The following is a 19,880-nucleotide window of genomic DNA, read 5'->3' as shown; positions in this document are numbered from 1 at the left end:
AGGTGGAAAGAGTTTCCAAGTGGGAAGGTGGAATCCTACTCCAAGTAGGATTGGAGTAGGACTCCTCCACCTCCAATTTCGGCCAAACCTTTAGGTTTTGAGGCTGCCTCCTCCCCTCCCTCCCACCTATATATACGGAGGTTTTAGGGCTGATTTGAGACGACTTTCTCACGGCTGCCCGACCACATACCTCCATAGTTTTTCCTCTAGATCGCGTTTCTGCGGAGCTCGGGCGGAGCCCTGCTGAAACAAGATCATCACCAACCTCCGGAGCGCCGTCACGCTGCCGGAGAACTCTTCTACCTCTCCGTCTCTCTTGCTGGATCAAGAAGGCCGAGATCATCGTCGAGCTGTACGTGTGCTGAACGCGGAGGTGCCGTCCGTTCGGTACTAGATCGTGGGACTGATCGCGGGATTGTTCGCGGGGCGGATCGAGGGACGTGAGGACGTTCCACTACATCAACCGCGTTCTCTAACGCTTCTGCTGTACGATCTACAAGGGTACATAGATCACTCATCCCCTCTCGTAGATGGACATCACCATGATAGGTCTTCGTGCGTAGGAAATTTTTTGTTTCCCATGCGACGTTCCCCAACAGTGGCATCATAAGCTAGGTTCATGCGTAGATGTCTTCTCGAGTAGAACACAAAAGTTTTTGTGGGCGGTGATGTGCGTTTTGCTGCCCTCCTTAGTCTTTTCTTGATTCCGCGGTATTGTTGGATTGAAGCGGCTTGGACCGACATTACTCGTACGCTTACGAGAGACTGGTTTCATCGTTACGAGTAACCCCCTTTGCTCAAAGATGACTGGCAAGTGACGGTTTCTCCAACTTTAGTTGAATCGGATTTGACCGAGGAGGTCCTTGGATGAGGTTAAATAGCAACTCATATATCTCCGTTGTGGTGTTTGCGTAAGTAAGATGCGATCCTACTAGATACCCTTGGTCACCACGTAAAACATGCAACAACAAAATTAGAGGACGTCTAACTTGTTTTTGCAGGGTATGATTGTGATGTGATATGGCCAACGATGTGATGTGATATATTGGATGTATGAGATGATCATGTTGTAATAGAAATATCGACTTGCACGTCGATGGTACGGCAACCGGCAGGAGCCATAGGGTTGTCTTTATACTAACATATGTGCTTGCAGATGCGTTTACTATTTTGCTAGGATGTAGCTTTAGTAGTAATAGCATAAGTAGCACGACAACCCCGATGGCAACACGTGTATGGATGATCATGGTGTGGCGCCGGTGACAAGAAGTTCGTGCCGGTGCTTTGGTGATGGAGATCAAGAAGCACGTGATGATGGCCATATCATGTCACTTATGAATTGCATGTGATGTTAATCCTTTTATGCACCTTGTTTTGCTTAGAACGACGGTAGCATTATGAGGTGATCTCTCACTAAAATTTCAAGACGAAATTGTGTTCTCCCCGACTGTGCACCGTTGCGACAGTTCTTCGTTTCGAGACACCACGTGATGATCGGGTGTGATAGACTCAACGTTCACATACAACGGGTGCAAAACAGTTGCACACGCAGAACACTCGGGTTAAGCTTGACGAGCCTAGCATGTGCAGACATGGCCTCGGAACACGTGAGACCGAAAGGTCGAGCATGAATCGTATAGTTGATATGATTAGGATAGGGATGCTTACCACTGAAACTATTCTCGACTCACGTGATGATCGGACTTGAGATAGTGGATTTGGATCATGTACCACTCAAATGACTAGAGAGATGTACTTTTTGAGTGGGAGTTCTTAAGTAATATGATTAATTGAACTAATTGTCATGAACATAGTCTAATGGTCTTTGCGAATTACGATGTAGCTTGCGCTATAGCTCTACTGTTTTTTTTATGTTCCTAGAGAAAATTTAGTTGAAAATTGATAGTAGCAACCTTTGCAGACTGAGTCTATAAAACCGAGGATTGTCCTCGTTGCTGCGCAGAAGGCTTATGTCCTTAATGCACCACTCGGTGTGCTGCACCTCGAGCGTCGTCTGTGGATGCAAAGTACTTAATGGCATACACGTTTCTGATGAATACACAATAGTTCAGTGCAAAGTACTTAATGGCTTAGAAGCAAGGCACCGAAAACGTTTTAAAACGTCACGGAACATAAGTGATGTTCTAAAGAGATGAAATTGTGATTTCATGCTTGTGCCCTTGTTAAGAGGTACGAGACCTCCAACAAGATTCTTTGACCACAAAGTAAAGGAGAAAAGCTCAATCGTTGAGCGTGTGCTCAGATTATCTGAGTACGACAATCACTCGAATCGAGTGGGAGCTAATCTTCCAGATGAGATAGTGATGGTTCTCCAAAATCACTGCCACCAAGCTTTGAGAGCTTCGTGATGAACTATAACATATCAAGGATAGATACAATGATCCTTGAGCGATTCGCGATGTTTGACACTGCGAAAGTAGAAATCAAGAAGGAGCATCAATAATTGATGGTTTGTAAAACCACTAAAGTTTCAAGAAAGGCAAGGGCGAGAAGGGATACTTCGTGAAACGGCAAAACAGTTGCTGCACTATTGAAGAGACCCAAGATTGAACCCAAACCCGAGACTAAGTGCTTCTGTAATGAGGGGAACAGTCACTGAGGCGGAGCAACTCTGGATACTTGGTAGATAAAGAAGGCTGGCAAAAGTCGAAAGAAGTATATTTTATATACATGATGTTGATGTGTACTTTACTAGTACTCCTAGTAGCATGAGGGTATTGGATACCGGTTCGGTTGCTAAGTGATTAGTAACACGAAATGAAAGCTACGGCATAAACGGAGACTAGCTAAAGGCGAGGTGACGATACGTGTTGGAAGTGTTTCCAAGGTTGATATGATCAAACGTCGCACGCTCGCTCTACCATCGGGATTGGTGTTAAACCTAACTAAATTGTTATTTGGTGCTTGCGTTAAGCATGAACATGATTGGATCGTGTTTATTGCAATACGATTATTCATTTAAAGAGAATAATGGTTACTCTATTTTCTTGAATATTCACCTTCAATGGTTTATTGAATCTCGATCGTAGTGTTACACATGTTCATAACATTAGTGCCAAAAGATACGAGTTAATGATGATAGTACCACTTACTTGTGGCACTGCCGCTTGAGTCATGTTAGTATAAATTGCATGAAGAGGCTCCATGCTAATGGATCTTTGTACTCACCTGATTTCGAATCACTAGTGACATGCAAATCATGCCACATGAGCAAGGCCTTGTTTTCATTGAGATGAAACAAGATAGTAACTTATTGGAAGTGATACATTTTGATGTATGCAGTCCAATGGGTGCTGAGGCATGCAGTGGATATCATTGTGTTCTTACTTCAATGATGATTTGAGTAGATACTAGAGTATTTACTTAATGAATCAGAAGTCTGAAATATTGAAAAGTTCAATTCTGTTTCGGAGTGAAGTTCGTCGTAACAAGAGGATAAACTGTCTACGATATGATCATGGAAATGAATATCTGAGTTACGAGTTTTGGTACACAGTTAAGGCAATGTGGAAATTGTTTCGCAGTTCATGCCACGTGGAACATCATAGTGTGATGATGTGTCTGAACGTCATAGCCACGCACTATTTGGTATGGTGCATACTATGATGTCTCTTATCGAATTACCACTATCGTTTATGGGTTATGCATTAGAGACAACCGCACTCACTTTAAATAGGGCACCGCGTATTTCCGTTGAGATGACACAGTATAGACTGAGGTTTAGAGAAATCTAAACTGTCGTTTCTTGAAAGTTTGGGGTTTCGACACTTATGTGAAAAAGTTTCAGTCTGATAAGCTCGAACCCAAAGAGGATAAATGCTTCTTCATAGGGTATCCAAAACAGTTGGGTACATCTCCTATCTCAGATCCGAAAGCAAAGTGTTTGTTTCTAGAAACGGATCCTTTCTCGAGGAAAGGTTTCTCTCGAAAGAATTGAGTGGGAGAGTGGTAGAACTTGATGAGGTTATTGAACCATCACTTCAACCAGTGTGTAGCAGGGCGCGGGAAATTGTTCCTGTGGCGCCTACACCAATTGAAGTGGAAGCTGATGATGGTGATCATCAAGCTTCGAATCAAGTTACTACAAACCTCGTAGGTCGACAAGGTCGCGTACTGCTGCAGAGTAGTACGGTAACCCTGTCTTGGAGGTCATGTTGTTGAGCAACAGTGAACCTACGAGTTATGGAGAAAGCGATGGTGGGCCCAGATTCCGACAAATGGCTGGAAGCCATGAAATCCGAGAGAGGATCCATGTGTGAAAACAAAGTGTAGACTTTGGTAGAACTACTTGATGGTCATGGGACTATTGGGTAAAATGGATCTTTAAAAGAAGACAGACGATGATGGTGATAAGTCACTATTAAGAAAAGCTCGACTTGTCGCAAAGATGTTTTCGACAAGATCAAACAGTTGACTATGATGAGTCTTTCTCACTCGTAGCGATGCTAAAGGTCTGTTAGAATTGTGTTAGTAGTTGCTGCATTATTTATGAAATATTGCACGTAGGATGTCAAAACGTTGTTTCCTCGACGGTTTCCTTGAGCAAACATTGTATGTGATACAGCCAGAAGGTTTTGTCGATCCTAAAGATACTAGCAAGTATGCAAGCTCCAGTGATCCTTCAATGGACTGGTGCAAGCATCTCGGAGTTGGAATAAGCACTTTGATGAGATGATCAAAGATTTTGGGTGTGTACAAGGTTTATGAGAAACTTGTATTTCCAAAGAAGTGAGTGGGAGCACTATAGAATTTCTGATAGGTATATGTGGTTGACATATTGTGGATCAGAAGTAATGTAGAATTTCTGTAAAGCATACAAGGTTGTTTGAAAGAAGTTTTCAAAGGAGTACCTGGATTACGCTACTTGAACGTTGAGCATCAAAGATCTATGGAGATAGATTGAAAGCGCTTAATAGAAGTTTCAACAAGATGCATGCCTTGACAAGTTTTTGAAAGAGTTCAAAAATAGACCAGCAAAGAAGGAGTTCTTGGTTGCGTTGTGAGGTGTGAATTTGAGTAAGACTCAAAACCCGACCACGGCAGAATAAAGAGAATAGATGAAGGTCGTCTTCTATGCCTTAGCCGTAGAATCTAAAGTATGCCATGCTGTGTACCGCACCTGAAGTGTGCCTTGACTCAAAGTATGTTGAGAGGTACAGAGAGTGATCCATGTTTGAATCACTAGCAGCGGTCAAAATTTATCCTTAGTAACAAATGGACTAAGGAATTTTTCTCGATTATGGAGGTGGTTAAAGAGTTCGTCGTAAAGGGTAACGTCGATGCAAGCTTTGACACTAATCTGAATAACTATGAGTAGTGAAACGAATTCATATAGTAGAGTGGATATTTGGAGCATTTCCGAATAGCACGTAGTAGCAGCATCTATAAGATGACATAAAGATTTGTAAAGAACGCACAGATCTGAAAGTTTCAGAACCGTTGACTAAAACCTCTCTCACAAGCAAGACATGATCAGACCCCATAACTATATGGGTGTTGGATTCGTTGGAATCACATGGTGATGTGAACTAGATTATTGACTCTAGTGCAAGTGGGAGACTGTTGGAAATATGCCCTAGAGGCAATAATAAATTAGTTATTATTATATTTCTTAGTTCATGATAATCGTTTATTATCCATGCTATAATTGTATTGATTGGAAACACAATACTTGTGTGGATACATAGACAAATACTGTCCCTAGTAAGCCTCTAGTTGACTAGCTCGTTAATCAAAGATGGTCAAGGTTTCCTGGCCATAGGCAAGTGTTGTCACTTGATAACGGGATCACATCATTAGGAGAATCATGTGATGGACTAGACCCAAACTAATAGACGTAGCATGTTGATCGTGTCATTTTGTTGCTACTGTTTTCTGCGTGTCAAGTATTTATTCCTATGACCATGAGATCATATAACTCACTGACACCGGAGGAATGCTTTGTGTGTATCAAACGTCGCAACGTAACTGGGTGACTATAAAGATGCTCTACAGGTATCTCCGAAGGTGTTAGTTGAGTTAGTATGGATCAAGACTGGGATTTGTCACTCCGTGTGAACGGAGAGGTATCTCGGGGCCCACTCGGTAATACAACATCACACACAAGCCTTGCAAGCAATGTAACTTAGTGTAAGTTGCGGGATCTTGTATTACGGAACGAGTAAAGAGACTTGCCAGTAAACGAGATTGAAATAGGTATACGGATACTGACGATCGAATCTCGGGCAAGTAACATACCGAAGGACAAAGGGAATGACATACGGGATTATATGAATCCTTGGCACTGAGGTTCAAACGATAAGATCTTCGTAGAATATGTAGGATCCAATATGGGCATCCAGGTCCCGCTATTGGATATTGACCGAGGAGTCTCTCGGGTCATGTCTACATAGTTCTCGAACCCGCAGGGTCTGCACACTTAAGGTTCGACGTTGTTTTATGCGTATTTGAGTTATATGGTTGGTTACCGAATGTTGTTCGGAGTCCCGGATGAGATCACGGACGTCACGAGGGTTTCCGGAATGGTCCGGAAACAAAGATTGATATATAGGATGACCTCATTTGGTTACCGGAAGGTTTTCGTGCATTACCGGAAAAGTTTCGGGCTCATCGGTAGTGTACCGGGAGTGCCGGGAGGGGTGCCGGGGACCATCGGGAGGGGTGTCACGCCCCAAGGGGTCTCATGGGCTATGGGAAGAGATAAACCAGCCCCTAGTGGGCTGGAATAAGTTCCCACTAAGGCCCATAAGGTTTGAGAAGGAAAAAACACAAGGTGGAAAGAGTTTCCAAGTGGGAAGGTAGAATCCTACTCCAAGTAGGATTGGAGTAGGACTCCTCCACCTCCAATTTCGGCCAAACCTTTAGGTTTTGAGGCTGCCTCCTCCCCTCCCTCCCACCTATATATACGGAGGTTTTAGGGCTGATTTGAGACGACTTTCTCACGGCTGCCCGACCACATACCTCCATAGTTTTTCCTCTAGATCGCGTTTCTGCGGAGCTCGGGCGGAGCCCTGCTGAAACAAGATCATCACCAACCTCCGGAGCGCCGTCACGCTGCCGGAGAACTCTTCTACCTCTCCGTCTCTCTTGCTGGATCAAGAAGGCCGAGATCATCGTCGAGCTGTACGTGTGCTGAACGCGGAGGTGCCGTCCGTTCGGTACTAGATCGTGGGACTGATCGCGGGATTGTTCGCGGGGCGGATCGAGGGACGTGAGGACGTTCCACTACATCAACCGCGTTCTCTAACGCTTCTGCTGTACGATCTACAAGGGTACGTAGATCACTCATCCCCTCTCGTAGATGGACATCACCATGATAGGTCTTCGTGCGCGTAGGAATTTTTTTGTTTCCCATGCGACGTTCCCCAACATGCTTACCACTGAAACTATACTCAACTCACGTGATGATCGGACTCGAGCTAGTGTAAGTGGATCATGAACCACTCAAATGACTAGAGAGATGTACTTTTTGAGTGGGAGTTTAGCAAGTAATTTGATTAAGTTAAACTCTAATTATCTTGAACATAGTCTAAGTTCACTTTGAATATATTTGTGTTGTAGATCATGGCTCACGCGACAGTCACCCTGAATTTTAATACGTTCCTAGAGAAAGCTAAGTTGAAAGATGATGGAAGCAACTTTGTAGACTGGGCTCGTAATCTTAAGCTAATCTTACAAGCTGGGAAGAAGGATTATGTCCTTAATGCTGCGCTAGGAGATGAACCACCCGCTACGGTTGACCAGGATGTTAAGAACGCTTGGTTAACACGTAAGGAGGACTACTCAGTAGTTCAATGTGCAGTCTTGTATGGCTTAGAACCGGGACTTCAACGTTGCTTTGAGCGTCATGGAGCATTTGAGATGTTCCAGGAATTGAAGTTCATCTTTCAGAAGAACGCCCGGATCGAGAGGTATGAGACCTCCGATAAATTCTATGCTTGCAAGATGGAGGAGAACTCGTCTGTCAGTGAACATGTGCTCAAAATGTCTCGGTACTCAAACCGTCTAGCTGAGCTGGGAATTGAACTCCCGCAAGAGGCTATCACTGACAGAATCCTTCAATCACTGCTGCCAAGCTATAAAGGCTTTGTGTTGAACTACAACATGCAAGGGATGAACAAGTCTCCTGGCGAGTTGTTTGCGATGCTGAAAGTCACAGAGTCTGAACTCCGTAAAGAGCATCAAGTGTTGATGGTGAATAAGACCACTAGTTTCAAGAGAAACGGCAAAGGCAAGAAGGGAATTCAAAGAAGAGCGGCAAGCCTGTTGCCAATCCGACGAAGAAACCCAAAGCTGGACCTAAGCCTGAAACAGAGTGTTACTATTGCAAGGGTATGGGTCACTGGAAGCGCAATTGCCCCAAGTATCTGGCTGATAAGAAGGCGGCCAAAGAAAAATCAGGTATATTTGATATACATGTTATTGATGTGTACTTAACCGGCTCTCGTAGTAGTGCCTGGGTATTCGATACCGGTTCTGTTGCTCATATTTGCAACTCGAAACAGGAACTGCGGAATAGACGAAGGTTGGCGACAGATAAAGTGACGATGCACGTAGGAAATGGTTCCAAGGTTGATGCAATCGCCGTCGGCACAGTTTCACTTCAGTTACCATCAGGATTAGTTATGAACTTGAATCATTGTTATTTAGTGCCTGCGTTGAGCATGAACATTATATCTGGATCTTGTTTATTGCGAGACGGTTACTCTTTTAAGTCAGAGAATAATGGTTGTTCTATTTCTACGAGTAACATATTTTATGGTCATGCACCCAATGTGAGAGGATTGTTCATATTGAATCTTGATAGTGATACACACATACATAACATTGAGACCAAAAGAGTTAGAGTTAACAATGATAGCACCATATTTTTGTGGCACTGCCGCTTAGGTCATATTGGTGTAAAGCGCATGAAGAAACTCCATGCCGATGGACTTTTGGAGTCACTTGACTTTGATTCACTTGACACGTGCGAACCATGCCTCATGGGCAAGATGACTAAAACTCCGTTCTTCGGAACAATGGAGCATGCAAGTGACTTGTTGGAAATCATACATACCGATGTGTGCGGTCCGATGAGCGTGGAGGCACGCGGCGGATATCGTTATTTTCTCACCTTCACTGACGATTTGAGTAGATATGGTTATGTCTACTTAATGAAGCACAAGTCTGAAACATTTGAAAAGTTCAAGCAATTTCAGAGTGAAGTTGAAAAACATCGTAACAAGAAGATCAAGTTCCTATGGGGTGATCGTGGGGGTGAATATCTGAGTTTTGAGTTTTGGTGCTCACTTAAGACAATGTGGAATTGTTTCACAGTTGACACCGCCTGGAACACCACAACGTAATGGTGTGTCCGAACGTCGTAATCGTACTTTATTAGAGATGGTGCGATCTATGATGTCTCTTACCGATTTGCCGTTATCGTTTTGGGGTTATGCATTAGAAACAGCTGCATTCACTTTAAATAGGGCATCATCAAAATCCGTTGAGACGACACCATACGAACTGTGGTATGGAAAAAGGCCAAAGTTGTCGTTTCTTAAAGTTTGGGGATGTGATGCTTATGTCAAAAAGCTTCAGCCTGTAAAGCTGGAACCCAAAAGAGACAGTTGGGTACACCTTCTATCTCAAATCCGAGGGCAAAGTGTTTGTTGCTAAAAACGGAGCTTTTCTCGAGAAGGAGTTTCTCTCGAGAGAATTGAGTGGGAGGAAGATAGAACTTGATGAGGTTGTCGAACCTCTCATCCCTCTAGATGGTGGCGCAGGGCAAGGGAAACCTTTGTCATTGCGACGCCGGTTGAGGAGGAAGTTAATGATGATGATCATGAAACTCCGGTTCAAGTTTCTGTCGAACCACGCAGGTCAACGAGACCACGTGCTGCTCCAGAGTGGTACGGTAATCCCGTCTTGTCAATCATGTTGTTAGACAACAATGAACCTGCAAAATATGAAGAAGCAATGGTGGGCCCAGATTCCAACAAATGGCTAGAAGCCATGAAGTCCGAGATAGGATCCATGTATGAGAACAAAGTGTGGACTTTGGAAGTACTACCTGAGGGCCGCAAGGCTATTCAGAACAAATGGATCTTTAAGAGGAAGACGGATGCTGACGGCAATGTGACCGTTTATAAAGCTCGACTTGTGGCAAAGGGTTTTTCACAAGTTCAAGGAGTTGACTACGATGAGACATTCTCACCCGTAGCGATGCTTAAGTCCGTCAGAATCATGCTAGCAATAGCTGCATTTTTCGATTATGAAATCAGGCAGATGGATGTCAAAATGGCGTTCCTTAACGGATTCCTTAAGGAAGAGTTGTATATGATGCACCCCGAAGGTTTTGTCGATCCTAAGAATGCTAACAAAGTGTGCAAGCTCCAGCGATCCATTTATGGACTGGTGCAAGCATCTCGAAGTTGGAACAAACGCTTTGATGAGGTGATCAAAGCATTTGGGTTTATACAAGTGGTTGGAGAATCTTGTATTTACAAGAAAGTGAGTGGGAGCTCTGTGGCGTTTCTAATATTATATGTGGATGACATATTGCTGATTGGAAACAACATAGAGTTTTTGGAGAGCATAAAGGATTACTTGAATAAAAGTTTCTCTATGAAGGACCTAGGAGAAGCTGCTTACATTCTAGGCATTAAGATCTACAGGGATAGATCAAAACGCCTGATAGGACTTTCACAAAGCACATACCTTGATAAAGTTTTGAAAAGGTTCAAAATGGAACAGTCCAAGAAAGGGTTCTTGCCAGTTTTACAAGGTACGAGATTGAGTAAGACTCAGTGCCCAGCAACTGATGAGGATAGAGAGCATATGAGCACCGTCCCCTATGCTTCAGCCATAGGTTCTATCATGTATGCAATGATGTGCACTAGACCGGACGTTAGCCTGGCCATAAGTATGGCAGGCAGGTTCCAGAGTAATCCAGGAGTGGATCACTGGACGGCGGTCAAGAATATCCTGAAGTACCTGAAAAGGACTAAGGAGATGTTTCTCGTGTATGAAGGTGACGAAGAGCTCGCCGTAAAGGGTTACATCGATGCAAGCTTTGACACAGATCCGGACGACTCTAAGTCGCAGACCGGATACGTATTCATTCTTAATGGGGGTGCGATAAGTTGGTGCAATTCCAAGCAGAGCGTGGTAGCAGATTCTACATGTGAAGCGGAGTACATGGCTGCCTCGGAGGCGGCTAAGGAGGGTGTCTGGATGAAGCAGTTCATGACGGATCTTGGAGTGGTGCCAAGTGCACTGAATCCAATAACCTTGTTCTGTGACAACACGGGTGCCATTGCCCTAGCAAAGGAACCACGGTTTCACAAGAAGTCCAGACACATCAAACGACGCTTCAACCTCATCCGCGACTACGTCGAAGGGGAGGACGTAAATATATGCAAAGTGCACACGGATCTGAATGTAGCAGACCCGCTGACTAAGCCTCTTCCACGGGCAAAGCATGATCAACACCAGAACTGTATGGGTGTTAGATTTACTACAATGTAATTCGCATGATGATGTGAGGGCTAGATTATTGACTCTACTGCAAGTGGGAGACTGTTGGAATTATGCCCTTGAGGCAATAATAAATATAGTTATTATTATATTTCCCGTATCAAGATAATCGTTTATTATCCATGCTATAATTGTATTGAATGAAGACTTATTTACATGTGTGGATACATAGACAAAACACTGTCCCTAGCAAGCCTCTAATTGGCTAGCCAGTTGATCAAAGATAGTCAGTGTCTTCTGATTATAAACAAGGTGTTGTTGCTTGATAACTGGATCACGTCATTAGGAGAATCATGTGATGGACTAGACCCAAACTAATAGACATAGCATGTTGATCGTGTCATTTTGTTGCTATTGTTTTCTGCGTGTCAAGTATTTGTTCCTATGACCATGAGATCATATAACTCACTCACACCGGAGGAATACTTTGTGTGTATCAAACGCCGCAACGTAACTGGGTGACTATAAAGATGCTCTACACGTATCTCCGAAGGTGTTCGTTGATTTAGTATGGATCGAGACTCGGATTTGTCACTCCGTGTGACGGAGAGGTATCTCGGGGCCCACTCGGTAATACAACATCACACACAAGCCTTGCAAGCAATGTGACTTAGTGTAAGTTGTGGGATCTTGAATTACGGAACGAGTAAAGAGACTTGCCGGTAAACGAGATTGAAATAGGTATGCGGATACTGACGATCGAATCTCGGGCAAGTAACATACCGAAGGACAAAGGGAATGACATACGGGATTATATGAATCCTTGGCACTGAGGTTGAAACGATAAGATCTTCGTAGAATATGTAGGATCCAATATGGGCATCCAGGTCCCGCTATTGGATATTGACCAAGGAGTCTCTCGGGTCATGTCTACATAGTTCTCGAACCCGCAGGGTCTGCACACTTAAGGTTCGACATTGTTTTATGCGTATTTGAGTTATATGGTTGGTTACCGAATGTTGTTCGGAGTCCCGGATGAGATCACGGACGTCACGAGGGTTTCCGGAATGGTCCAGAAACGAAGATTGATATATAGGATGACCTCATTTGATTACCGGAAGGTTTTCGGAGTTACCGGGAATGTACCGGGAATGACGAATGGGTTCCGGGTATTCACCGGGGGGGGGGGGGAACCCACCCCGGGGAAGCCCATAGGCCTTGGGGTGGCGCACCAGCCCTTAGTGGGCTGGTGGGACAGCCCAAGAAGGCCCTATGCGCCATAGGAGGAAAATCAAAGAGAAAAGGAAGAAAAAAAGAGGAGGTGGGAAAAGGGGGACTCCTCCTTCCAAACCTAGTTAGACTCGGTTTGGAAGGGGAGGGTTGCCCCCCTTGGCTCGGCCGAACCCCTTGGGGGTCCTTGGACCCCAAGGCAAGGCTCCCCGTCTTCCCCCTATATATACGGAGGTTTTAGGGCTGATTTGACACAACTTTGCCACGGCAGCCCGACCACATATCTCCACGGTTTTGCCTTTAGATCGCGTTTCTGCGGAGCTCGGGCGGAGCCCTTCTAAGATACGATCACCACCAACCTCCAGAGCGCCGTCACGCTGCCGGAGAACTCATCTACCTCTCCGTCTCTCTTGCTGGATCAAGAAGGCCGAGATCATCGTCGAGGTGTACGTGTGCTGAACGCGGAGGTGCCATCCGTTCGGCACTAGATCATGGGACTGATCGCGGGACGGTTCGCGGGGCGGATCGAGGGACATGAGGACGTTCCACTACATCAACCGCGTTCACTAACGCTTCTGCTGTATGGTCTACAAGGGTACGTAGATCGAATATCCCCTCTCGTAGATGGACATCACCATGATAGGTCTTCGTGCGCGTAGGAAATTTTTTGGTTCCCATGCGACGTTGCCCAACAATATATAGACAATGAATTGAAATAACTAAACAAGTTATATGTAGACAACGAATTGAAAAACTTACAGACAATAGCAACTCATAAGTGATTTGTCGAGGGCGTCACCATTGTACATCTGGAAGAGTTCATCAAAGTCGATATGGATTTCTTCGGGGCGGCCGTAGTACTCCCGTGGGACACTCACCAGGATCATCGTTCTCCCATTCTTTGATTCACTTAAGTACCATGTATGCAAGTAACGCATATTTGTTGGGATATCATCTTTGCTGACCAAAGGCGCTCCCATGACAAACTATGGCTTAGGGGCTACCACAGCCTTGGGTAACGTGTTGTCTTGGGAAGCCAAAATGTCTTCAACCGGGATACCCCATTCAGCCGCCCACTTCTTTGCTAATTCGAAATCTTGCCCCTGCACCGGAGGGGGGACATTCTCGGTTAACACCCTGAGGGGTGGGATCGACTGTTTGGCTTGTTGTCCAAGCTGAGGAACGTTTGGTTTTTTCTTGCTTGTAGTTGAACTTGATTTGCTCCCACTTGCACTTGCACGTGATCTGCTCTTTTTCACTTCCTTTTGCAATGTGCATGTATAGTCATCAGGCTTATGGTGTAAGTCATACTATGATGGAAGGGTCGTGAAGTATTTTGCAAATGCTATTTGCTTCTCGGTGTATTCCAGGCGGGGCTCGGGTTCCTTCTTTTTCATCTGCGCATCATGATGTTCCTTTGCTATCCTGGCGTTTTCGTCGGGGGTACGATCATAAGGTCTGATAGGAAGATTAGCATGAGGTACCTTTGGGAGGGGCGACCATTTGCGCTTTGGGGGGCTCCGTCGCTTAGAAATCGTCGGCGGAGCATTCTTGCTGGCACGCTTCCGCTTAGTATCCAGAGCGGGCGGCGGCGGAGACGGACGACCCAAGTCCGGCGGCGGTGATCGAGATGGACTCGTGTTGTGCTGGCCGACGTCATGTGGAGGGCTTGGAGGTAATGGAGGTGTAGGTGACCTGCGACGACTCGAAGGCGGTGTTGTCCTTGGGGCCGAGCCTGGAAGCTTGATGTAGTTCTTGTCCCATAGGATGACTCCACCTAGTACTTCTCCGAGTGTCCTCTCATCTTCGGGTCCAGCTATGTCGAGCTCCATATCATGAAACCCTGCCATGATTTCATCCACCCCGACTTTAGCAAAGCCAGTTGGAATCTCACGGCCATGCCAGCGTGCATCAGGGCCAGAAGGTAAAGCTTGTCTGACGGCCACATTCATGGATATGTTCTTGAATTTCTGATGGAGTTCACATGATGTTGAATCCTTGATTCCATCCACGGGGTAGCCGGGACCACCCTCTATCATTCTTCGTGCATCGTCGGGCGGGGCCTCAGATTCAGCCATGCTGCTTTTCCGCTTAGATGGGGCGCTGGTAATATCAAATGCAGGATCTTCCTAGCGCGCTACTCCTCTAAGCTCATCAATCTGCTTCTCTTGCTCGTTAATCCTGGCAAGCAACTGGTTGAACTTGTCATTATCCTCATCCTGCTGCCGCTTCTTTGCTCTCTCTCGGCTTCTGTAAGTGTCTTGGTCTCTGGCAAACCCAAGCCACCACGGGTAAAAAGGACCGAAGCCTCGCGTTCGTCCTCCATGTTCGTCATTGCCGAGGACCAGTGTGAGCAAATATTTCTCTCTATCTGCAGTGAACTTTCTTTTTCCCTCCTTAATTTCTTTCACTATCCTTTTCCAATTCTCCCTGGGTATCCTAAGACCGTCACTGCAGATGAGGTCCCATGTTTCTTCGTCGTACGAACCACCATGCGCAAGGAACCAATTTCTTGCTCTCAATTCCCACTCATCACGGAGTGGTTCAGGTACGATGCCTTTAGCTAGCAGATCTTGCTCTTTCTTATCCCACTTTGGGATGGGAGTCTCATAGCCCCGTGGCCCCAGCTTGTGGTGATATTTCTTCTTGTCGGCATTTATCTTGTTCTTTCCTGATAATGCCTGGGCATCTTCTGACTCCTTGTACTCTTGAAATGCCTTCCAGTGATTCGCCTGCTTGGCTAGATACCCCTCGAATACTGACACTTTCTTTGTCTTCAGATAGTTTTTCCATAGCTTCTTCTTCTAGCTACGGAACAGTTCGGCCATCTTCTTTAGAGTCCACTGCTTGACTTTGGCCCTCAGTTTGTCTGCGGCGTCTTCATTCTCACATTCTGGCAGGTTGAAATGTGACATGAGATCATTCCAAAGATTATCTTTGTACCTTTCGGCGACATAGTCACTATCGGTTGCCCCTTTGCGCTTGTTCCACTCCCGAACGCTGATCGGGACGCGATCCCTAACGAGCACTCCGCATTTCTTCTTGAATGTGTCAGCAGCATTCTTAGGAAGCTTGGGTTCGCCCGTAGGCAATATCACCTCAAAGGTGTAATGCGTCCGTGCATCCAACTTTCTAGTCGGGCCTCGTTTCGTAGCTTTGCTCGATGTGGAGGCCTAAGAGGGAGAAACATTCGTCAAATGAATGTATATGTATACAATATAGAGTTATCTCCAATATTTTTCACATATTACAAGTGATTGTCAAACTTCATATGTATACCTCGCCGGACTTTATTATTTCTTCACCGGCTTCTCCACCGGCTTCTCCATCAGTGAAGCTATCACCTTCTCCGTCATTGGACCTATCTCCTGCCCCATCGGCTTCATCTTCGTGTCGGTCAACCTCCATTCTATATCCGGAGGGGTTTAGATATGACGACGGAGATTCAGCTGGTTCAACGTCGGGGCCGTCTTTGATTATATCTTCGAGAAGTTCTTCCTCTTCGAGGTTCCTGATATGTGGATCCATAGTTCTGCAAAAAACGGACATTTGATTAACTAATAAACTAACAAACTATATAAGAGGGGTTGGAAACTTCGAAGTGTCGTTTTATATAGGGGGACCTTTAGTCCCGGGTCTTGGATAGAACCTAAACTCTAAAATATGTCTAACGGATTCTCTTAACCTTTGTACGAAAAAAGAATTATTCTATCAGGAACTCCGTTCCAAAACAACTTTAGTCCCGGGTCGTGGCTCCACCCGGGACTCCTAGATTTCTGCATAGTATTCAAAGTAGGAGTACTTTTCCAATTTGAGCATTCAATAAGAAAAACCAAATCGTAAAATAAAGTAGTATTCAAATTAGCATGCATTCAATTATAAGCAAATACATCATCTCTTTTGTCCGTACATCGTCGAATATTATCACTAATACTCCTCGAATACTATCATACATATAGCATCACTGATACATCTAGAACCGTAGCGCCCGACGGGTATCGGCGCGGGCGGTGGACACCCAACGAGAAGGAACCATCACAGGATCATAGCTCCAGTGAGATCCCCGAAGAACCTGCCAGGTATGCTCGAACCTGCCCTCCAACGCAACCATGTAGCGACGGACGTGCTCATCCTCCTCGCTGACACGGTGACGTACCACCTCTGCGGTGTCCGGAAGCCTCGGCACCCTCACTGGCCCACGCGACCGCCACCAAACAAGGATCGGGTCAACGACGGGCTGGCTCCTCACCAACCTACGCCCCCCGGAAGGTAGCACCTCCCAATACCAGCCGGGCGGAGCCCAGTCCCAGACAGGGCCCCTCTGATCAAACAGGTGTCCTCCGCCGAGTCGACGACGAGGATGTGGGATAGGCATCGTAAAATGAACTAAAAAAATAAACTAGTTCTATTAATTTTCTTGCTAAAAATAAACTATTAACACTTAAGCATATACAATAGCAAAATTAAACTATTAACACTTAAGCATATACAATAGCAAAATTAAGTAATAATCTAAGAAACACTATTAACACTTAAGCATATACACTATACAATAGCAAAATTAAATGACAAAAAAAATATTTCTTCTTCTTGTAACCCTAAACTAATTTTTCCTCTTCTTCTATTTCTCCTCTTCTTCTACTTCTTCTTCTACTTCTACTTCTCCTCTTCTTCTACTACTTCTCCTCTTCTCTTCTTCTACTTCTCCTCTCCTCCTCTTCTAATTTTTTCTCTTCTTCTACTTCTCCTCCTCTTCTATTTTTCCTCTTCTTCTCCTCTCCTCCTCTTCTTATTCTCCTTTTTCTTCTTTTCTTCTCCTCCTCTTCTTATTTTCCTTTTTCCTAATTCTAAATATCACTAACCCTAATAATCTAGCACAAACCTAATAACAATAGGAATTAAATGATAAAAAAAATCTTTTTCTTCTTTTCTTCCCTTTTTCTTCTTTTCTTCTCCTTTTTCTTCCTTTCTTCTCCTTTTTCTTCCTTTCTTCCCTTTTTCTTCTTTTCTTCTCCTTTTTCTTGTTTTCTTCTCCTTTTTCTTCTTTTCTTATCCTTCCCTTTTTCTTCTTTTCTTCTCCTTTTTCTTCTTTTCTTCTCCTTTTTCTTCCTTTCTTCTCCTTTTTCTTCCTTTCTTCTCCTTTTTCTTCTTTTCTTCTCCTTTTTCTTCTTTTCTTCTACTGGCCGGAGTGTTGGGGAGGAGGGGGCAGGGGGCTTACCGGCCGGAGGTGTCGACGGCGCGCGGCGAGGAGGACGGCGACGCGCGGCGAGGAGGGCGGCGCGCGGCGAGGAGGACGACGGCGACGAGGAGGAGGACGGCAGGCGACGGCGAGGAGGACGGCGGGTAGCCTGACGGCGTCGTCGAGGTCGTCGGTGTGCCGCGCCGGGCACGAGAACGAGAGGAAGAAGAAGAGAAACGAACGATTTGGGTTGAATTTTTCTAACTCCCGCTTATATAGGTGGATCTTTAGTCCCGGTTCGTGGCTCGGAGTGGGACTAAAGACCCCCTTTAGTCCCGGGTGGAGCCATGACCCGGGACTAAAGGCCTCTGTTCGGGCAGACCAGAAGGCGGGAAGCAGGGGCCTTTAGTCCGTGATGGGGATATAGCCCTAGGGTAGGGTCATAGGTCTGACCAGTACGTCCTACCCAAGGGCACCTCATTATTAGTTTAAGGACTACAAGGGAAATTCCTACTGGATCGTGACAACGTCTAATCCACTCGGTACGGATCCACTCAGACAAGTACATTCCATCCACTCGGATGACAGTCAACCACTCGGCCGTATGACTCACTCGGTCATGCAAATACCAACAGTCGGCAAGACATCTGTAGCGGGCTAACATTATGGCATCAATGCCCCATCTTGTAACATAAGAGGTGAGGAAGTGGCGCACTCTATATAAGCCACCCCCTCCACATAGCTAGGGATCATCTTCTTCTTCTCCGGCTTCGGGCTCATTCTTTCCCTCGAGCTCTGGCTCTCTCTACACCATGTAACTCATGTCCATGACAGATAAAACAAAGCCTCTCCAGAGCACGAGACGTAGGGTTGTTATCTCCACTGTGAGAGGCCTGAACTCGCTAAAACCACCGTGTCACCCATGGGTATCTTGATAGATCATGCTCCGTTATCCTACCCTCTTTCTATTGCCGGAATCGTTACCACGACAGTTGGCACCCACCGTGGGGCATGGCGTCTATCGAGCTATGATACAAATGGTTTTTTGTTCAATCTTTGGCAGCAGATCGACGACAATCGCGAGAAAGATCGTCTGGTGGAATTCCGACCATCGCGCCATTCAAAAGGATCAGGGATGTATCCATTTCATATATTTGTTTTGCAATAAATTATTTAACAATGAGTTTGTCTTTTCCTCCTGTAGGATCGGACACATCAATATAATACATGAATCGTTCATGAAGAAGAGAAAAAGGGACAGGGACAAATCATTCCCCATAGTTCTTGCCTTCTCACGGGATCATCATCAGTGATGGCCGCAAAAAGGCCACTGACGCGGTCATCCCTTCGTCTTCAACCTCGTATACGACGCCGTCGAGCCGTCACGGCCACTGACGCCGTCCGCCCGTCTCCATCTTCGGTGCCCAGTCCGGCCCGCTCCACCAGTGTCGAAGTGTGAGTCCGACTGGCACACAGCTCCGGCTCCGCGACAGTGAAGCATCGGCCTTACCCTTGGATGTGCCGGCACACATCACCGGCGCCTGGACTGCGGCCTACCTCTCGTCCTCGTCGTCGCCTCTCAGCTGCGGACTGGTTCCGGCCAGATCGACAGTTTCCACCGCGGCAGAGCTTTCCGGACTCCAGGCTGCCTCTACAACTCTCCTAATTTAAATTCCGTTTGAGAAGTTGACTGCAGGTCATCTCCAGCGACGTCGCCTGATCCAGATCGCTGGACTTAAACGAATAGTGGACCTCCCACGATTTGGCAATAAACGACATGCAGGAAGATAAATGGCTCGTGGAAGAAGGAAACTTCCATTGCAATGAGTAGCGTCTTGAATTCTTGCTTAATTAGCACTGCTAAGCGCTAACGCCTTTTGCATGCAGGTCCTAAACGTGTGCAATTCCTTCAATGCGTTGGTCAAGGTCGCGGGGTCATGTTTGCATGCAAGGTTGGAAGCCGAATAAGAGCTGCCCACCTCCAGCGAGT

Source organism: Hordeum vulgare, chromosome 5H, assembly GCF_904849725.1.
Source record: "Hordeum vulgare subsp. vulgare chromosome 5H, MorexV3_pseudomolecules_assembly, whole genome shotgun sequence".
Classification (NCBI taxonomy): Eukaryota; Viridiplantae; Streptophyta; class Magnoliopsida; order Poales; family Poaceae; genus Hordeum; species Hordeum vulgare.
The sequence above is the reverse complement of the archived record's forward strand: the minus strand, read 5'-3'. Positions refer to the sequence as shown.